The following is a 6,075-nucleotide window of genomic DNA, read 5'->3' on the forward strand; positions in this document are numbered from 1 at the left end:
GATAACTTTGTCGGGTATATCCAAACAAAGTTTTGAAATCATTACGTGATGTTGACACAACCTACGGTTTGGCGGCCATTTTGTGCCAAAATCGGCCATTTTGAGTTTTTCGCGTTTTTACACAATATGGAAAAAGGAACTTTTTTTTGAGCGATTTTCACGAAATTTGACTCGCATGTCCGTAGCATAAGTCTACAATTACCTCTGGAGTTTCGTCGACCTTTGACCTCGGGAAAAGGCGGCCATCTTGAATTTTCTATAAAAAACACCTTTGCCACTGGATTCAAACGTAAACTTGTCGTTGGAATTTTTATCGATCGTCTCGAAACTTTTTGGGCATTAATGGCAAGCTACTGTGGAAAAAATGTTGGAATTAGAAGTTGTAGATTTTGAACGGCGTGCGCGTGGCAAGCTAGCAAAGTGGCGCACTGTTATAACTCCCATGCTTTTCAATACAATACAGTGAAAATTGAATGCATGCATTCATGCCTGAAACTGAATACATTGAAAAACACTGGATATGGACATATAAGGAATGTGGGCGTGGTTAGCATAAAACCACTGTTGCTAAGGACAACAAAAAGTTTACTTTTACCGATTTGTCCGAAACTGACGTCAATCTGTTCGTCTTCTCAAGGGGACCAAAACATAAAATGGTTGCTATGGAGATAAAATCAACAGAATAGCCGCCATTTTGGAAAAAGTGGGGTTTTTATCTACTTATGGCATATAGCTCTCACCAATGGAGGAATGTGTTTTTCTGAATCAGTTGATGATGCTGATCGCTATGCTAGCACTTTTAGCCACATTAGCATAGCTAGCATAGTTAGCATAATTAGCATTTTAGGTAATGTGTTTTTCCGAGTGAGTTGATGATGCTGATCGCAATGTTAGCACTTTTAGCCACATTAGCATAGTTAGCATAGTTAGCATAATTAGCATTTTAGGTAATGTGTTTTTCTGAGTCAGTTGATGATGCTGATCGCAATGCTAGTACTTTTAGCCACATTAGCATAGCTAGCATAGTTAGCATAATTAGCATTTTAAGTAATGTGTTTTTCTGAGTCAGTTAATGATGTTGATCGCTAAGCTAGCACTTTTAGCCACATTAGCATAGCTAGCATAGTTAGCATAATTAGCATTTTATGTAATGTGTTTTTCTGAGTCAATTGATGATGCTGATCGCTATGCTAGTACTTTTAGCCACATTAGCATAGCTAGCATAGTTAGCATAATTAGCATTTTAAGTAATGTGTTTTTCTGAGTCAGTTAATGATGTTGATCGCTAAGCTAGCACTTTTAGCCACATTAGCATAGCTAGCATAGTTAGCATAATTAGCATTTTAGGTAATGTGTTTTTCTGAGTCAGTTGATGATGTTGATTGCAATGCTAGCACTCTTAGCCTCATTAGCATAGCTAGCATAGTTAGCATAATTAGCATTTTAGGTAATGTGTTTTTATGAGTCAGTTGATGATGCTGATCGCTATGCTAGCACTTTTAGCCACATTAGCATAGCTAGCATAGTTAGCATAATTAGCATATGCAGTTTTGACTAGCCATTATTAAAAGTGGGCAGTGAGGGCGGTGAGGGCGGTGGTGCGTAGAGTTGGGCGTGGAAGGCGGGTTGCGTCTGCGGGCCATACAACGCCGCTTGCGGCTTTAATTCTTCTTGCACACTAACGGCGTCTTTGAGCTTAATTTTGACCCCCGCCACATACCCGAAAACTCACCAAAATTGGCACACATCTGGGATAAATTGAAAATGAATTTTCGACAAAGAGAACGTCACCCCCCCGAAGTCGATGACATCACAGCGAGCGTTCCCGTAAAAAAAATGAATGGGCCGAAAATCGCTTATGGGGCCAAAAAAAAATATTTTGAAATACAGTTACGAAACCAAAACACGCGTGTTGGATATATCCCAGAGAAGTTATGAAATCATTATGGGATGGCCACACGACCTACGGCTTGGCGGCCATTTTGTGGCGAACACAGAGAAATGGCGATTTTCATGTTTTTTGACAAAATGGGAAAACGACCCTTTTGTTTAAGCGATTTTCACGAAATTGCACACACATGCCAAGACCATGATTCTACAACTACCAATGAAGTGTCGTTGACCTTTGACCTTGGGAAGGGGCGGCCATCTTGAATTTTCATAAAAAAGCACCTTTAGTAACGGATACAAACGAAAACTCGTCCTAGGGATTTTTATCGATCTTTTTGAAACTTCTCGGGCATCAATGGCAAGCTACTGTGGACAAAATGTTGGAATTAGAAGTTGTAGAATTTGAAACGCGTGCGCATGGCGAATTCGCAACCGTCGCCATTTTAGCTAGCTCGCACATATTTTATCGGAATAGCCTGAAACTGAAATATGCGATACCCTGGCCCACACTGAACAAAACGATGTCACATACGACAAAATCGATAAAGGAATGTGGCCGTGGTAAACAAAAAACGATCGCAAAAAAAAGTGCTGACTCGGCAAAAAAAATTTTTTTCGGATTTTATTTTTAAGAATCGGCTAACGAAACCCAGATAACTTTGTCGGGTATATCCAAAGAAAGTTTTGAAATCATTACGTGATGGCGACACGACCTACGGTTTGGCGGCCATTTTGTGCCAAAATCTGCCATTTTGAGTTTTTCGCGTTTTTACACAATATGGAAAAATGAACTTTTTTTCGAGCGATTTTCACGAAATTTGACTCGCATGTCCCTAGCGTAAGTTTACATTCACCTCTGGAGTTTCGTCGACCTTTGACCTCGGGTAAAGGCGGCCATCTTGAATTTTCTATAAAAAACACCTTTACCACCGGATTCAAACGTAAACTTGTCGTTGGAATTTTCATCAATCGTCTCAAAATTTTTTGGGCATCAATGGCAAGCTACTGTGGAAAAAATGTTGGAATTAGAAGTTGTAGATTTTAAACGGCGTGCGCGTGGCAAGCTAGCAAAGTGGCGCAGTGTTATAACTCCCATGCATTTCAATACAATACAGTGAAAATTGAATGCATGCATTAATGCCTGAAACAGAATACATTGAAAAACACTGGATATGGACATATAAGGAATGTGGGCGTGGTTAGCATAAAACCCCTGTTGCTAAGGACAACAAAAAGTTTACTTTTACCGATTTGTCCGAAACTGACGACAATCTGTTCGTCCTCCCGAGGGGACCAAAACATAAAATGGTTGCTATGGAGATAAGATCAACAGAAAAGCGGCCATTTTGGAAAAAGTGTTTTTTTATCAACTTATGACATGTAGCTCTCACCAATGGAGGAATGTGTTTTTCTGAGTCAGTTGATGATGCAGATCGCTATGCTAGCAATTTTAGCTATGTTAGCATTACTAGCATAGTTAGCATAATTAGCATTTTAGGTAATGTGTTTTTCTGAGTCAGTTGATGATGCAGATCGCTATGCTAGCAATTTTAGCTATGTTAGCATTACTAGCAAAGTTAGCATAATTAGCATTTTAGGTAATGTGTTTTTCTGAGTCAGTTGATGATGCTGATCGCTATGCTAGCACTTTTAGCCACATTAGCATAGCTAGCATAGTTAGCATAATTAGCATTTTAGGTAATGTGTTTTTCTGAGTCAGTTGATGATATTGATCGCTATGCTAGCACTTCTAGCCACATTAGCATAGCTAGCATAGTAAGCATAGTTAGCATTTTAGGTAATGTGTTTTTCTGATTCAGTTAATGATGCTGATCGCTATGCTAGCACTTTTAGCCACATTAGCATAGCTAGCATAGTTAGCATAATTAGCATTTTAGGTAATGTGTTTTTTGAGTCAGTTGATGATGCTGATCGCTATGCTAGCACTTTTAGCTATGTTAACATAGCTAGCATAATTAGCATAATTAGCATTTTTTTAATAATGTGTTTTCCTGAATCAGTTGATCATGCTGATCGCTATGCTAGCACTTTTAGCCACACTAGCATAGTTAGCATAATTAGCATTTTAGGTAATTTGTTTTTCTGAGTCAGTTGATGATGCTGATCGCTATGCTAGCACTTTTAGCCACATTAGCATAGTTAGCATAGTTAGCATAATTAGCATTTTGGATAATGTGTTTTTCTGAGTCAGTTGATGATGCTGATCGTTATGCTAGCACCTTTAGCCACATTAGCATAGTTAGCATAATTAGCATTTTAGGTAATGTGTTTTTCTGAGTCAGTTGATGATGCTGATCGCAATGCTAAGACTTTTAGCCACATTAGCATAGCTAGCATAGTTAGCAAAATTAGCATATGCAGTTTTGACTAGCCATTATCAAAAGTGGGCGGTGAGGGCGGTGGTGCGTAGAGTTGGGCGTGGAAGGCGGGTTGCGTCTGCGGGCCATACAACGCCGCTTGCGGCTTTAATTCTACTTGTTTTTTTTTAGGGACCTAATTAATTTATGAGACTTGTTTTCTACTGTACTTCATAGATTTATGTTTATGTATGAAAACACTTTTTTGCATTTATTTCCAGACTTTATCGGTTTGCTAGTTTTATTATGTTGGCATCATTTTTGTGTCATTTTATGGACAACTGTGTTTTTCAACCCACAGTGGCTGTTCATGAGCCGCACATTTTCTTTCATTTTTAATTCAATTCAGATACCAATGAGTTTGGTGTGAGTGACAGCAAAAGACAGATGCAGAAAGTCCTCCTCATGCCTGGAGTCAAACCTGTTTAGTAATGATTACATTAGGTCCATTTCAACTACTTCAGTAACTGTTTAGAAACCAAAGAACAGCACTACGCCTAATCATTGCTTCACCTTTCTAATTCTATTGCAGATTGATTCTACCTTCTCCTAAAAAATGCTGTAAACCAAAAATATTGCTATACATTTTAACATTTATATTTGCATTGCTGATGTATTTTCTAATATTAGCACATTGAATTTATTTATTGCTTCAAGCTATTTTTAGTGAGGGGGGGGGGTACACTGCTTGTTGGGCTTATTTGTTGTTGAAAAAATAATGATGTGGGATTATACAGCAGGTGCTGTTGTACTCAAGTTGTACTTGCATGTTTTCAGTTCAGTGTTTTCTTTTACTTCCTTACTAAACTCTCTGAAGTGGAGGAGTGCCTGTTGGTCATGACTACAGTCATTTAGGAACTACCCAGCACTATATCCTACAGTTATACTGTTTGGGGACAGCAAGGCTGTTCATTAACACAGGTGACAGGTTCCTTTTCATCTGCTAGTTTTGCTCTTGCTCACTTGTTTGGGTGTTTGTACAGACCGCAGAAACTGGCTCCATGTAAGACTAGAGAGCTGATGAATGAAACATGGAGCTGCTGTCACAGAATCACCTCCCAGATGGTGCTCACACTCATCCCTCGTCATTTCATGAGTGCTCACTTTAATTACGGTTTGCTGAGGGGAAGACGGCAATAAGGATATGAGCTGCACCTTGTTGCCTGCCTGCGGATTTGTCTCTGTTCCCTGATCGATTTAGCATACATTTACCTGGGACCAACCTTGCCTGAGAGCATGTTAATAAAGTATATGTGAAATGTCAACTGAAAAGCACCACTGAAGTAATCTGGCATGTTTATGATCCATTAACCGGAGGAGCAGCCGACTCTCCGTCTTCAATCCATCACCTTGAAGTAAACATGAGCTTTAATATTGATTACCTTCAGGTGCAGATTACAAAAAAGACATTTGGAGTAAAAAGGCTGAGCTTTTAATTAGGGACAACCGCTTCAACATTTTTACCAAGAAATCCAAGCAAAACTATAATAAGTAAATTAAACAAATGGACACACACACACACACACACACACACACTGAGCTCTGTTTCTGAATTTTACTCTGTTAAAAATGATTTACAGAGCATTTCAGGAATGTATGGTCTTTCTTTTGACACTTTTGTATTTTTTATATTTATATCATTCTTTTAAATAAAGCAGTGGCTCACAAACAAGAAGTTGTTTATGATCATATTTTGAAACGCATTTGCACAATTAACCAAATAATTATCTTTCTCTGCTGTTGTGTCTATCACAACTGCACAAATTTGGGTCCTTTGTTGTTACATATAGATATTACTTTGTTATCA

The sequence above is a fragment of the Oryzias latipes genome, chromosome 10 (genome assembly GCF_053564925.1).
Source record: "Oryzias latipes strain Hd-rR chromosome 10, Olatipes_Hd-rR_3.1".
In the NCBI taxonomy this organism is placed as follows: domain Eukaryota; kingdom Metazoa; phylum Chordata; class Actinopteri; order Beloniformes; family Adrianichthyidae; genus Oryzias; species Oryzias latipes.